The sequence below is a fragment of the Malaya genurostris genome, chromosome 3, assembly GCF_030247185.1.
Source record: "Malaya genurostris strain Urasoe2022 chromosome 3, Malgen_1.1, whole genome shotgun sequence".
Lineage (NCBI taxonomy): Eukaryota > Metazoa > Arthropoda > Insecta > Diptera > Culicidae > Malaya > Malaya genurostris.
Genome location: NC_080572.1, coordinates 85,667,225 through 85,682,831, shown reverse-complemented (window position 1 = coordinate 85,682,831; position 15,607 = coordinate 85,667,225).

The following is a 15,607-nucleotide window of genomic DNA, read 5'->3' as shown; positions in this document are numbered from 1 at the left end:
AGCAGAACTCTGTACCCAACAACTGGGGCATTTGCAAGACCTCCAGAAGGCACTAAATGTAAGTCAAAAATATTATAATTTATGAAAGGTTCTTATTAAAACTATTCTAATCAGGAATTTTATAACTCATCGTCATATGGAATAAAGAGTTTATAAAATCAGACTAGTCTTCTGTAAAAGGCAGAACCACATCTTATAAAATTCATTTATATTAACCCAGTATGTCCTGGAAGGGTAAAGACGACGAAGCCCGGGAAGCTGTTAGTAGTGTTGCGTTTGCTTATAGTGAGGTAAATACATCATCACCGAGCTCGCGAGCCACAATGATGAATGCGATCTACACTACAGCAGCCACTACCAAAACTTGCTCATCCACACGGGGTCTTTTACCCGTGGCCCGACCGACGGTCGACACAACAAACAAACTCGCTTATACACTTCAATATAATATACCAGCAACAGTTGCAACGGTCTCGAAGCCGTACCCGTCTAATAACCTATACGTTGCCACACCGCCTGGTCGCAGCTGTAAGAGTTGTCAAGAAGAAGATACTGATGAAATGGTACAGTGTGATGATTGCGATAAATGGTACCACTACAGATGCGTAGGAGTTGGGAAGGAGGTAGAATATGAGCACGTGAAATGGAGTTGCGATAAATGCGTCGTTGCAAATGCGCTCCCAGTACCACATTCAACTACCTACCAACTCAGCACTGGAGCACTAACACAGGCATTTCCCGTATCAAATCCCACCACTCATCACCCGCGCACTGTAGTCGGTACTCTAATACAAACAGCTCCTGCTACTAAGCAGATAACACTTCCATCTAGCAACGTAACAGCAGGTAAACCAAAGAATAACTCAGTAAGGTCTTGTCGAACAACGAGTAAGTCGCAAACGTCTGCCTTGTCTCGTAATTCTAATCAAAAGCTAATAGAGTTGGAATTAAGTCATTTGGAGGAACAAAGATTAATGGAAACTGAGTTTCTTCGAAAAAAATACCAGTTGATGGCAGGGGCTATCCGCGAAGAAGATTCTGCTTGCAGCGAGGACGGAAGTATCGATAAAGTATCGGACTGGCTGCGCAGAACTAATTTAGAGAGCGATATAAAAAGCAACGATCTACGGTCGTTTTGCAGGTCGGAAACTATACCGATAGCGAATCCTGAGAGCATGAAACGTATTTCCTCTCACCACGAGCTGGATATCGAGCCACCGAATGTGTGCGTTCTGAGTAGAAGCCAATTAGCAGCTCGACAAGCTATCTCGAAGGATTTGCCAGTTTTCGATGGAAATCCCGAAGACTGGCCAGTGTTCGTGTCAACCTTCAACCGAACAACAGAAATGTGCGGTTTTACCAATGATGAAAATATCATTCGCCTACAAAAAAGCCTGAAAGGGAGGGCCTATGAAGTTGTTCGAAGCCAGCTATTTCATTCGTCCAACGTACTGGATATCATTTCCACGCTCAAGATGATATGCGGTCAACCGGAAGCTATAATTTATTCCATTATTGGCAAAGTTACTTCAATACCACCTGTAAAAGTTGACAAATTAGATTCTCTCGTGGACTTTGCTCTTGCTGTAAAAAATTTAACCGCAACGATTACCGCTTGCGACATGGATGATTATTTGTATAACATCACGCTGCTGCATCAGCTTGTGGATAAGTTGCCCACCTTATTGAGGCTCGAGTGGGGAACTCATCTGAAAACCATAAGCCAAGCCAACCTGGCAGCTTTCAATGCGTGGTTGTACTCAAAGGCAGAAGGAGCAAGTAAAGTGATGGTTTTCAGCACTGCCGATTCTAAATTGTCGAAAGGCGCTTTTAAAAAGGGGGCGATTTTAAATGCACATCAGGTGGACGAATCATCCGGAGAAAGTGAAGCGGAATGGGTACCCCGGAAAGCGGTCCTTCCTCATCAAGAGGTAACAGGCTGTCCGGTATGCAAAGGCGATTGTACCGAATTAAGCAAGTGTAAACGTTTTTGCGAACTGGCGTATGATTCAAAATGGGCAACAGTCAAAGAGTTTGGATTTTGTAGAAGATGTCTCCGGCGCCATAGGGGAGGATGCCGATTTACAAGAGTCTGTGGTATTGATGGATGTATGTTTAAGCACAACGAGCTTCTTCACAATGCAAGAAAATCAACATCTGTTAAAGATTCTTCTAATCGTATACCATCCGTCAATCGTGATACGACAAACAACGTACATTGTAGTAGTCAAGGTCAGCTCTTGTTCCGCATAATACCAGTAGTGATACATGGCCCTGAGACCAGCATTGCTACATTCGCATTAATTGATGATGGTTCATCATTAACGTTGATGGACCAAGAACTTGCTAACGAACTGAATGTTAAAGGCTCACCACATCCATTGTGTTTACGGTGGACAGGTGGAAAAACGCGATATGAAAAGGACTCCGAAACGATTGACATCGCGATCACAGGGTCGAGCGGAAAAAAAATTTCCCTTGAAGGCGTACGTACCGTCGATAATCTCTTGCTACCCGTTCAGTCATTGAACTACAATGAACTGTCTGTGCGACATGCTCATCTTCGGGGTTTACCCATTGATTCTTATCAGAACGCTATGCCGAGAATTCTGATAGGAGTACGACATGCCAGTATTGGAGTCGTGCAAAAGTATAAAGAAGGCAGAGCAGATGAACCGATAGCTATTAAGACAAGATTGGGCTGGACAATATACGGAGGCGGCTCCACTCAACTGGAGCAATCATCTAGTCTCAACGTCCACGTTTGTACTTGCGATACGAAAGGCGAAGATCTTCATAGAATGATGAAAAACTACTTTTCATTGGACAGTATGGGAGTTTCACAGCCTAGCAGAATAATACTGTCGAATGATATGGAGCGTTCGGAAATGCTATTAAAAACAGGCACACGTTTAGTCGGTGATCGCTATGAGACAGTCTTACTATGGAAATCAAAGGATATAAGACTACCAGAAAGCAGATCCATGGCTTATCGACGATTCAGGTGTCTAGAAAAGCGAATGAAAAATGATGATGACCTTGCCAAAAGTCTAAATAACAAAATACAAAGCTATCTGGAACAAGGATACATTCGTAAATTGTCCTACGAAGAACTGACTACCAAACACAAAAGAGTGTGGTATCTACCGATCTTCCCTGTATTAAACCCAAACAAACCTGGTAAAATACGAATTGTTTGGGATGCAGCTGCTGTCTCACACGGCGTCTCTTTGAATTCTGCGTTACTTAAAGGGCCCGACCAGTTGACATCTCTTGTGTTAGTATTACTCCAATTCCGCGAAAATCGCGTCGCTATATCCGGCGATATTCGGGAGATGTTCCACCAGGTACTTATCAATAAGGTAGACCAGCACTGTCAACGGTTTTTTTGGAGAGATGGGACCAGCTCTGAACCAAGCGTATTCGTGATGAACGTTATGACATTCGGAGCTAGCTGCTCGCCTAGTTGTGCACAATTTGTCAAGAATATAAACGCACAGCGGTTCACAAATTCATTTCCGGATGCGGTAAACGTAATCGTTCACAAACATTACGTAGATGATATGCTAGCGAGCACCGAAACTAAAGACGAGGCAATTGAACTTGCCAGATCTGTCCGATTCATTCATCACAGTGGAGGCTTCGAAATTCGCAACTGGAGGAGCAATGATGAAACGGTCGTAGCGGCCCTCAATGAGCATCAAATCATTGGATCTCCAGAGAAAGATCTAAACCTGGGCGAATCCGAAGTTGAAAAGGTGCTTGGCCTATGGTGGTGCACTCGAACAGATACCTTTACGTTCAAAATTTCTTGGTCAAGATATGACGAAGCCTTGCTAACAGGTAGACGTAGCCCAACTAAACGCGAAGTGCTCCGAATGTTAATGGTTATCTTTGATCCTCTGGGATTTTTGGCGCATTTCCTCATCTATCTAAAGGTTTTACTCCAGGAAATCTGGCGTTCTGGCACCGGCTGGGATGACCCCATCGAAATTGACCTGATGCACAAGTGGTGCACGTGGCTAAAAGTTTTACCTTTAGTAGAAACTGTTAGTATACCTAGATGCTACCGACTTCTCACAACTTTGAACAAGGAAACTCTCATTCAGCTTCATATATTCGTAGACGCGAGTGAAACGGGGTTCGCTACCGTAGCATATCTGAGATTTCAAGATAAAGACCGGATCGAATGTTCCTTGTTAGGGGCGAAAACCAGAGTTGCTCCTCTAAAATACGTATCGATTCCGAGACTGGAGCTGCAAGCCGCAGTTCTAGGATGTCGCATGGCTAAATCATTCAATGAAACGCTGACTATTTCTATTGGAAAACGATATTTTTGGACAGACTCGCGAGATGTAATGTGCTGGCTCCTATCCGATCATCGTCGTTACACTCAGTTCGTGGCTTGCAGAATCAGTGAGATACTGGAAACCAGTGAAACAAGCGAATGGCATTGGATATCTACTCGTGACAACGTAGCTGACGAAGCAACGAAATGGCAGCGGCTGCCAGAGTTTAGCCCAAAGAGTCGATGGTATCGAGGCCCCGCCTTTTTATGGATCCCGGAACAAGAGTGGCCTAGTCGATGTTTCGCAACCGGTACGACAAAGGAAGAACTTCGTCCACACTTACTACTTCATGAAACTGTGCGGCCAGTTATCAACTTCGCTAACTTTTCGTGTTGGAGACGCTTACTTAGAGTAGTCGCATATGTCTTACGATTTCCGGCAAATATCCGTTTGAAACATTCTCATACTCCCGTCAACACAGGAACTCTTACACAAGCGGAGCTCGTTCAAGCAGAAGCAGCGATCCATCGACAATCACAAAGAGATGCCTTCCCGGATGAGGTAGCAGTATTACAATCATCAACATCAAACGCTAAGAAAATTCAAAAATCCAGTGAACTGTACGGTTTAAATCCCACTATCGATATAAATGGAGTCTTGAGAATGCAGGGAAGAACTAGTAACTGCTCAGTTGCTGGATACGATGCTAAAAATCCAATAATTATGCCCAGGCGACACCCCGTCACTGAATTAATAGTTGCATATTTCCACCAAGCCTTTCATCACCAAAACCACGAGACAGTATTAAATGAGATACTCCAAAAATACCGGATCAGTCGTCTACGTGTAGTATATAATACAGTGCGCAAGAACTGTCAAAAATGCAAAATAGACAGAGCTATCCCTGTGCCTCCAGCAATGGGTGATCTACCAGCAGCACGACTATCACCATATTCGAAGCCATTTACGTTTGTTGGAGTAGATTTCTTCGGCCCTCTGACGGTAACCATAGGAAGAAGAAGTGAAAAACGATGGGGACTACTAGTGACTTGCCTGACAATTCGAGCTATCCACTTAGAGGTTGCGCACTCGATGACCACGAGCTCGTGCATTTTAGCTTTACGGAATTTCATGGCCAGAAGAGGCGTTCCTAAAGAAATTTACAGCGACCACGGCACAAATTTTATAGGAGCTAGTCGTGAATTACGCGAAGCAATTCGCACAATAGATACAGAAAAATTGATGGAGGAGTTCGTAAGCACTGAAACGGCGTGGAAATTCATACCACCTGCTAGTCCACATATGGGAGGAAGCTGGGAGAGGTTAGTACAGACAGTAAAGAGAAATCTCAATGCAATTAATCCACCAACGAGGTTGAATGATGAGGAACTTTTGAACATTTTCATTGAAATCGAGAACATCGTTAATTCGAGGCCGCTAACACACGTGGCTGTGGACGACGATAATAGCGCAGCATTGACACCGAACCATTTTCTATTAGGTTCGACGTCAGGGTTAAAGCCAACTAGCTTATCTGATGATAGCGGTAAGGCGCTACGACATGGTTGGAAGATTTCACAAATTATTACAAATCGTTTTTGGAAAAGGTGGGTTACGGACTATTTACCCACTATCACCCGTCGGACAAAATGGTTCTATAATATCAAGCCGATCGAAAAGGACGACATCGTCGTAATTGTGGATCCAAAGCATCCACGAAACTGCTGGCCAAAAGGACGAGTTATCGCTACCTCCCATAGCAAGGATGGTCAGGTGCGTTGGGCAACGGTTCAAACAGCATCTGGGATCTACGAACGACCAGCTGTCAAACTGGCGGTTTTAGACATAGGGCGCGGAGATAGCACGCCTTAATGTTCACATGCGGCGTACTCGGGGGGGAGTGTGGACGATATGATCGCACCCGCCCTTTATAAAACTTATACTCAGCATGACAGCTGCCAATTCGAAGATGTCATCCATCCATGCTACCCACGACAGTTAATTGATTGTATCACTTGCTATGAATTCTACAACACTGAAGCGCACATTTATTTCTTCTTAAATTTAATCGTTACAGATTGTATTAATTTAATCTTAGACTCTATAGTTAATGAGAACATACAAGTTAACCACTAAGCGGTACGTATTCATGTGAAGAACTGAAAGTATGTTAATTACTTATTATTGAATTTCTTAATTAGTTAACCTAACTTGAACTGTACTGTGAGTTATATATTATACTACTGGGCTTCACTATCTGAGCAGAACTCTGTACCCAACAACTGGGGCATTTGCAAGACCTCCAGAAGGCACTAAATGTAAGTCAAAAATATTATAATTCATGAAAGGTTCTTATTAAAACTATTCTAATCAGGAATTTTATAACTCATCGTCATATGGAATAAAGAGTTTATAAAATCAGACTAGTCTTCTGTAAAAGGCAGAACCACAGCATGGATGAAGCATATCGCTATACATGCTTGAACCCGCCTGATGGTTTGTTTGAGAAGGGCGCGTCAGACTCATTTCAAACCTTTAGAAGGAAACAAGTTTTCTTCAAGTGACTTGGGCTGGCTATCCACAATCCCTCGTCCAATCATCAATTCGTCCGATGCCCTGATGCTCCCTCCCCTTTACGCCCCCGTGATAAATGTTTTATATTGATAAATACAATGAAACATAGTGTAATGAAAATAATATAACATAAAATGATATAATAGATTACTAAATAATATAATATAACATAATATAATATAATATATTATAAAACAATATATAAAATAACAGTTAATGTAGAGTGTCAGTTATGCTCTTCTATCTTCGCAATACTGCAGGAAGTAGAATATTTCTCTTCTAATAACAATAATAATATCCACATCCATAAAAATAATATATGTTATTTTTATTGATGACGAATTAATAATAATAACAATAAATATAATAATGAAAATAATTATGAAAAACAATATAATATCGTATAATGAAATATATAATAAATAATGGAATGAATAGAATGATATGCGATACGCTATGGTATTATATAACTTGAATTTATATGTCATTTCTTATCCTCTCATTCTGCCATCAACGCATTCCCTCGACCAATTGTCACCACAGACACACGTGTAGGCATGAAACAGGAACCAGTGAGGACCAAGCTCACCTTGTGACGACCTTGACATTTAGTTAAAAGATTACTTTAAAAATGATAACTTATAAGGAAAACAAATTTATATTTTGCGCAGAGGTACGTAGTACTACTCATAATAAACCCTATAATATAATATAATACAACATAATGCAATACAATATTACAAAATATAATAGAATACAATATAATATAATAAATTACAATATAATATAATACAATATAATATGATATAATGCAATGCAGTATAATACCATACAACATAGTATATAACAACATAAAATAGTGTAAGACGATAATATATGAAACAATATGCTATTATACAATATAACAGTTAATGTCGCAGTGTAAGTTACGCTCTTCAAATAATAATAATAATAATAAAAATAATAATAATACATGATGTAATAAACAACAGAATTATATGTTGTAATATACTATGATAAACATTGCACTTTAAGATGGGCTTCTACCTACAAGCCATTTCGCACCCTCTCATTCTGCTACTAACGCAGAAGGCGATAGCACCCAGTCGACGCCGTTCTATTGACCAAATGTCATCATAGACGCTCGGGGAGGCATGAGATAGGGACTTGTGAGGACTTAGTTATCTCACCATTTGACGACCTTTAAAACGATTCACCCGCGTACTCACAAACTGTTTCGACTTTTGCATGTATTTCGCCGCGGCAGCTTAGGTCATTTCTGGGACCTTTCAGGTGCGAGCACAAAAAACTGCTTCGAAGCGTACGCGATACTAATTTTGGAAAAATGCTGAGATCGAATTGTAAGGTTGCTGTCAGAGTGAAAGCGTCACGCGAAGCGTCTGGACGCGCGTGTGAGCTAGTTACATTTGATCAAAGCAAACCTGTCAGAGTGAATACGATGCGAAAACAGTACATCGCATTGAATCGCTTAGCTTCGGTCCGCGTTCCGCGCTCACTCTGGCATCAGCCTAAACAATAGTCACTGCATGAAGGACAAAATTGCCCTCTGTGTGAAAAAAAAAATCACATCATTCGATTTTACCGATCGTGAGTAATCGTGACCATTTTCTTATGTAACAGACTGTATATGTGTGTGTGACAAATATTGTCACTCATTTTCTCAGATGTGACGAAATCGATTTTCACAAACTTCAATTCAAGTCAATTTCAATTCAAATTTTCAATGTCAATTTCAAGAATATTTTTCATTAGTTGCCAATTAATCAAATTCGCTTATAAATTTATCTAGTTTCCAGATCATGATAGTGATAGTGATTAAATAAAGAACTAACATTCTCATAAATAATTTGCTGTATTTTTTCCACGTCCGACTTCTGATTCTAGTATTGCAAAGAGATAATATTTCCAAACTTCAAACCGTCGTAGAAAATCATAAGTTGGGCTTAAAACTGTTTCAATTTGTAGGTCACATTAGTTGATGATTGAATGAACTGAATGTCACTATACCGATATCCAGCTTTCGCTTCCTTAATTTAACTTTAATCCGATCCGAGCTCTCCGGTGTTGACTTTTTTCTGCTTCGGCTATGGCTGAGCTGCACATGCATTCTTTCATTGCTCGAAAACAAACTTCATATTATCAAAATGTGAAAAAAAATTTGAAGAGTGATTCAAAACGCCAGTGGAATTTTCACGCGACAGCTTATGGAAAAGGGCCGTGCGACGGTGCTGGAGGAACTATCAAAAGAATGGCACGTCGCGCAAGTTTACAAATGATCAAATCTTCTCTACCCAATATTTCAGTCATATACAAATGTTCGGAAGATTATGTAAAAGCAGAGAAATTTCTTAAAAATCGTTTCGAAAAATGTAAAACTATTTATGGAACACAATCGTTTCACTTTATTGAGTCTCACGGAGACAAGGAATTAAAAATGAAATTTTTCTCTTCCCAGGACACGTTTGAAGTATTCAGTTTTTGTAAACCTGAAAAATCAAATCATAGAAAAATAAACTGAAAAAGTTAGGATGCGATTTGTGGCGCGACATGTGTCGACAAGTTAAGCCTGTATCCGAGCGAATTGCGCTGCGGTACGCTCCGCGCGTGCGGGTCGTGATTGAAAAATTGACTGCTTTGAAAGTATTGATCTTTCCACTCTGAAACATTGCCAATATTGAGTTGAACCCCTAAGGCTTCTTTTTTCAACAAAAAAAAAAAAGAAAAAAGATTAGGCCCAAGTTTGAATTTATTTTATTTGTTTATTAATTTTTAACTTTTTTCATTATATTAACTTTAAAAGTTGTTTTATGGAATCGCTTATTTGAAAGCTAAGGAAAAAACGCACATTTCATGTATTGAACCAATTTTTGGATCTTCATTAGATTTTACAGTATAGGCTGTTGAAAAAAGGCTCTTTATTGAAAACGCGAAATTTCAAAAAATCATATCTCGAAAATTTCACGTACCATATTGAAATAAAAAAATACGTGTCGAATATTTTCGAGTTGTTTATCGAAAAAAATAGTTAGATGAAAAAAAAAGTTGGGTGGCTGATTTTGCGTGGAATGGGGGAATAACTCGAAATATAACAATGCGTAAAAGATGCGCATTGTTTTGTCTATGTGAGCTGATCTTTCGGTTAACAACAATGTTTCGACCGATGAGTAATTTGTTTATTAGTGAAGGTTTGTGGCTCTTAAGTTGTAGTATCTGATTCCCAATTAGAACGGAAGTTTTTCATAATATACTATGTGTGTAACCGTTTATGAATATTGATAGTTTGCTTCAATCCAGACACGAGGAGAGGTATAGTGAGAAAGTCAACAATGTGTGGTACACTTTATTTCGATAGAACAACAATAACTTTCTATTTCAATTTGTATTTTAAAATTAATGTGCTGTGATGAAAATTAAGTTTTGTTCAACCCATAGTCAATATTCAGAAAAAGTCTTGTTTTCAGGTCTTAACATATAGTGTGAATCGTCATAAAATCTAAATTAAAAAAAAAAATCTAACAGAATCTTTTTGAGAAGAAATGTAGTAAAATGTAAATTTTGTTTTTAATTAGTCACGCTTACCTAAATACAACAGCAATAGAAAATAGAATTGATTTTATGTCATAAAGCTCATGAAGCGAATCTCTCGAAAACTTTTCCATGACCTATGCCCAAAAATTCAACCAGCTGTTAAAATTGAAGGTAAAAAAGAAGCCATTCGACAAGACCTTGGGCATAATTTATTACTGACTTATAACAGTGTAAAAAGAGTTCCGGCGTAAGAACCAATGTAAGGTAATGACCAATGTGAGGAAATAGATATACTGCATGATTGCTAATTCCTGTAATACTACACGGAACGACCGAAATTAGCCCTGCGTCTAATTCGTATGACTGTTTTTGAATTAGTTGATTTTAACAACAACATTTTCAAAATATCAATGAAATTTGTTAAAATTGAAAATAAACTTTGCTGAAAAAAACTCTTATTTTTAGAGAATGTGTTTAGTTGGCGAATATCCTGGACAAAAACCAGCAATATTTCAATCCAACACGAAATTCTTATTGACAACTAATTTTGTTATTAAAATCAGAAAATTTGTTTCTATTTATCTATCACCATCATTACTGAAGGATAGCACAAAGAAAACAAAAATGAAATGGGTTTTATTAAAAGTTTATTAGCCAAAAACTCATGAGAAGTGTCAAAGCAAAACAATCTATTAAAAAGCTAAAAAGGACAGTCTTGTTGAAACTGCTTGCAAATTGTTTTGATGTTTTTCGCATTTGTTACGATGTGTAAAAATGTCGTAAACTCTTAGTGGAAAGTGTATTTATTCAGACTTTGTGCGCATTTGATGCGATTGTGCATAATAATGTTTTTACGTGGAACAGTGAAGAGTTTCGAATGTTGCACTCTAATTGTATATGTCAAATGATGTTTTTTGTATCTTCCAACCTTTCGGGCTACGCCGTCCGGTGTACTACTTGTATTCGGTTTTTGTTTTCCGAGTGCACAAAGTTTTCAGTGAGAGAGTCAATTTTACGAAGTCGAATAAAGCAAACAGCGATTTAGAAGAAGGCTTTTCATCTTTGTTGTTCATACGATTCGTTATTAATATTAGGTGTTTTAGTTACTCTTGTTTTACATACTAATGTTTAATCATAATATTTATTTTGTGTCTTTTTCTCCAATACAACATCGTATTTATACCTGCCAATATAGAAAAGACAAACGCGACCGAAATTTTTTTTCGTTAGTAGTGTGCCATCTAGTGGCCAGTAGTCATTACGGTGTTAACGGTTTTTCGGTGACTAAGCGCCATATAGCTGCAAATTGCAGAAGCCAATTTAACCATTTATGTTGGTTGAAAACAACGTTTTATTTTTCTAATTCAACTAAAAAATTAGTTGAATGGAAATGAAGTGTGCCTTAGCTAAGAAAAGACAGCACGTAGAATAGTGGAATTCAACTAAAAAAATAGCCTAAATCTAAATTAGTAAAAGTAAGATTTTTTAATTGTCTCAAAAAATAACTAAATAAAATTAGAAAATCAACTAATTTTTTCGCCAAAATGCTGATTTCGTAACTGTTGTGTTATGAAAAAAAAAAGCGCAATTTTTTTGTGTTGTGCAATATATCTAACTTCAGTTGTTACAAATATTTATTCACAACGATTGTGCAACTGATACAAAAACTCCCAGAATCAGTAATCAGAACAAATTGGCTCAAATGGCAGTAATAAAATCAGCGAAAAAACAATTGTGAAACTCTAGAAAACTACTACGATATGTAAACAAGAAATGGAATGATGTTCACAAAAACATACAAACTTAATTTGTAATGACTAAGTTTTACATTTGATTTTCAATACAACTGCTATTAACACAACTATGGATCTTTTAAAATAATCTGCACATGGAAAATGATATTGTTATATATTGTAGAATTGATCTTTTGTGTTTTTGTAATTGAAAAATCGACAACGAACTGCGTTTTTATAGTGAAACATGTATTCGTACGTCCGAAATTTTCAAGCGCCTTTGAATTAACGTGTTTTGATGATTGTACACCAATTCCGGTGAAAATAATCGCAATAATAAATTATTTTTAATGAGAATTATCAAAACATTCGTAAATTGTATTCGAACGGTCACGGCAGTCGAAGATTACTTCGAGTTTGGTGAATCATCTAGTCGCTTTGCTAGTACTATTAAACGATGTGCCACTATGTTTCGTCAATGTTTTACAATATTTATTTTTAATATTATTTATTTAGTATGTATTTAGCCGTTTCGTTCCTGTAACTGTTTTAATAGATGGTGGTTTATACGCCCGTATGAGAATGACAAACAAGATTCAACTCAAATGGGCCTTTTCCCACCCTATCTGTCAATTTAGATTCGTTTATCCGATGGACATAAACAGAAATAAATAAATATAAAATGAATAAATCATCGCACGGAAAGACCGAAATCAGCATTTTGGCGAAAAAATTAGTTGATTTTCTGGTTTTTGATAATTATTTTTTGAGACAACTAAAAAAATCCTACTTTTGCTAATTTGGATTTTTTTATTCTCATTTCCTTAATAATAGTAAAATATTAATTGAAAACTATTTTTTTAGTTGAATTCACCTATTTAACGTGCTGTCATTTCTTAGCTAAGGCACACTCCATTTCCATTCAACTAATTTTTTAGTTGAATTAGAGAAATAAAACGTTGTTTTCAACCATAAATGGTTTAATTGGCTTCTGCAATTTGCAGCGCACTGTCACCGAAAAAACGTCAACACCGTAATGACTACTAGCCACTAGATGGCACACTACTACCGAAAAATTTCACTCGCACTTGTCTTTTCTATATTGGCAGCTATAAATACGATTTTGTTTTGGAGAAAAAGACATAAACGAAACATAAACTTCTTTTTGTATTTTTTTTTCTAAGTCGCTGTTTTCTTCATTCGACTTCGCGAAATCGACTCTTTCACTGAAAACTTTAAGCACTCGGAAAACAAAAACCGAATACAAGTAGTACACCAGAGGACGTAGCCCGAAAGGTTGGAAGATACAAATAACATCATTTGACATATACAATTAAAGTGCAACATTTGAAACTTACTTCACTGCTCAACGTAAAAACATTATTACACACAATCGTTTCAAATGCGCACAAATTCTGAATAAATCCACTTTCTACTAAGAGTTTACGTCATTCTTACACATTGGTTTAGAAATTTATATATGAATATATCGTAACACATGTGAAAAATTTCAAAACAATTTGCAAGCAATTTCAGACTGTCCCTTTTAGCTTTTTAATGGATTGTTTTGCTTTGACACTTCTCATAATTTTTCGGCTAATAAACTTGTTAATTAAACCAATTTCATTTTTGTTTTTTTGTGCTGTCCTTCAGTAATGATGGTGATAGATAAATAGAAACAAATTTTCTGATTTTAATAACAAAATTAGTTGTCAAGGAGAATTTCGTGTTGGATTGAAATATTGCTGGTTTGTGTCCAGGGTATTCGTCAACTAAACACATTCTCTAAAAATAAGAGTTTTTTTTCGGTAAAGTAAATTCTTAATTTTAACTATTTTCATAGTTATTTTTAAAATTATGTTGTTAAAATCAACTATTTCAAAAACAGTAATACGAATTAGGCGCAGAGCTAATTTCGGTCGTTCCGTGCGTATCAAGAAGTTTTTCAAATACATTATTTTAACAAAATAATTCGCATGCCAAATGCGTTTGATATTTTGTTTTGTTATGAAGAATACAAAAACAATTTTGAATCTTCAAATTTCCCGGCCCCTGGAAAAGTCCGGGCCCGGGGGGAGTCCTCCCGTTTCCCCTCCCCTTTCGGCGGCCCTGCTCACACATACACATGTTACATAATCTTATCACTGCGAAAAGTTTATTTTTTTATTAGTTCTAGCAAATAAAATTATTTGTATTTGGTTCTAGTTGCGTACATCATCGTCAACTACGTTCACAACTATCATCGATTTCTATACTGTTATTTGGAATGGCATTTTTGCCGTCGCTTTATTAGTTTTCTTTCTGTTGTTCTGTGCTCAAAATTGTTTTTCATTGATCCTTAGTGCTTCTTTGTAAAAAGATGCAATTAGATGCTAAAAGTGTATTTCGTAATTTTCAGGATAAACTGATTGTTTTTCCTGAAACCCGCCTGAAAAATTTATCTCTAGTTCCATTAGTAATAATTATCGATCTAAAATTTATTAATTAAGTAATGACGACTTACAAAATGCACAAGTGATTGTCGATAATTTGGCAGAGAGCGGCTCGATATTTCTCTACATTATATACAACTACGTCAATCTGGTAGATGATGCTAAAAAAACTCGCTGCCTCTGAATGCATGAACCGCGAGAGAATGTTTCTTCGTTTCTTCACTTCACTTCATACTCTGAGTATTTCACGGCCCTTAACCAAATATATACAGTCGGGTAATGATCGACGCTGTGTGGGTTTTACCAAGAAAGAATCGCAAGTTGACAATTATCCCAGAAAATCGAATCGATGATTCGACTTGATGATTCTCATACTAGGTTGCAATATTTCAAAACCCTCATGTGGGACATTCACAAACATTTTCATAGACATAACTTATACCAATGTTATATGTACATGTTTTTTTTTTGTTAGAATTAGTGGCAATAGTAAAATGATTCTATCGCAATTATCCAGTAGAATCAGATCGCAAAACGAGAATGAACGACCGTTTGTTGCTTCAGAGCGAATCCCCACAGCAGCGTGCTAACCTGTGATACTCAGACGGGTCATCGAGAGAAATTCGCTCTCGCATTGGTGTCCATTCTATGTTAAATGAACCATGCCAATTTTTTGTTGCTGAGATGATATCCGCCTCTCTTTGATGGTACTGATTGAATTGTTTGAAGAGTTGCTAGAGAGTGTTCTTTAATACAACAAAAGCCATCCTTGATTTCTAGTTTTTTTCAAAGATACCAAAATATATCAAACGTTTTTTAGTTCATCATAATATTTGATATACAGTAACTATGGTGAACGGATTTTCAACCTCCAGCATTGCCAGTTTTAGAGAAAAACGACTAAAATACACTGTCAGTGTGACCGCATAGCGTAAAACGTGTCTTCGAAAATTGGTTGGAGTATTGCTTATTATAACTGTTTTTTCGGTATCACAGTACTAGAACCCGCTATAGAGTTTCATGCGGATTT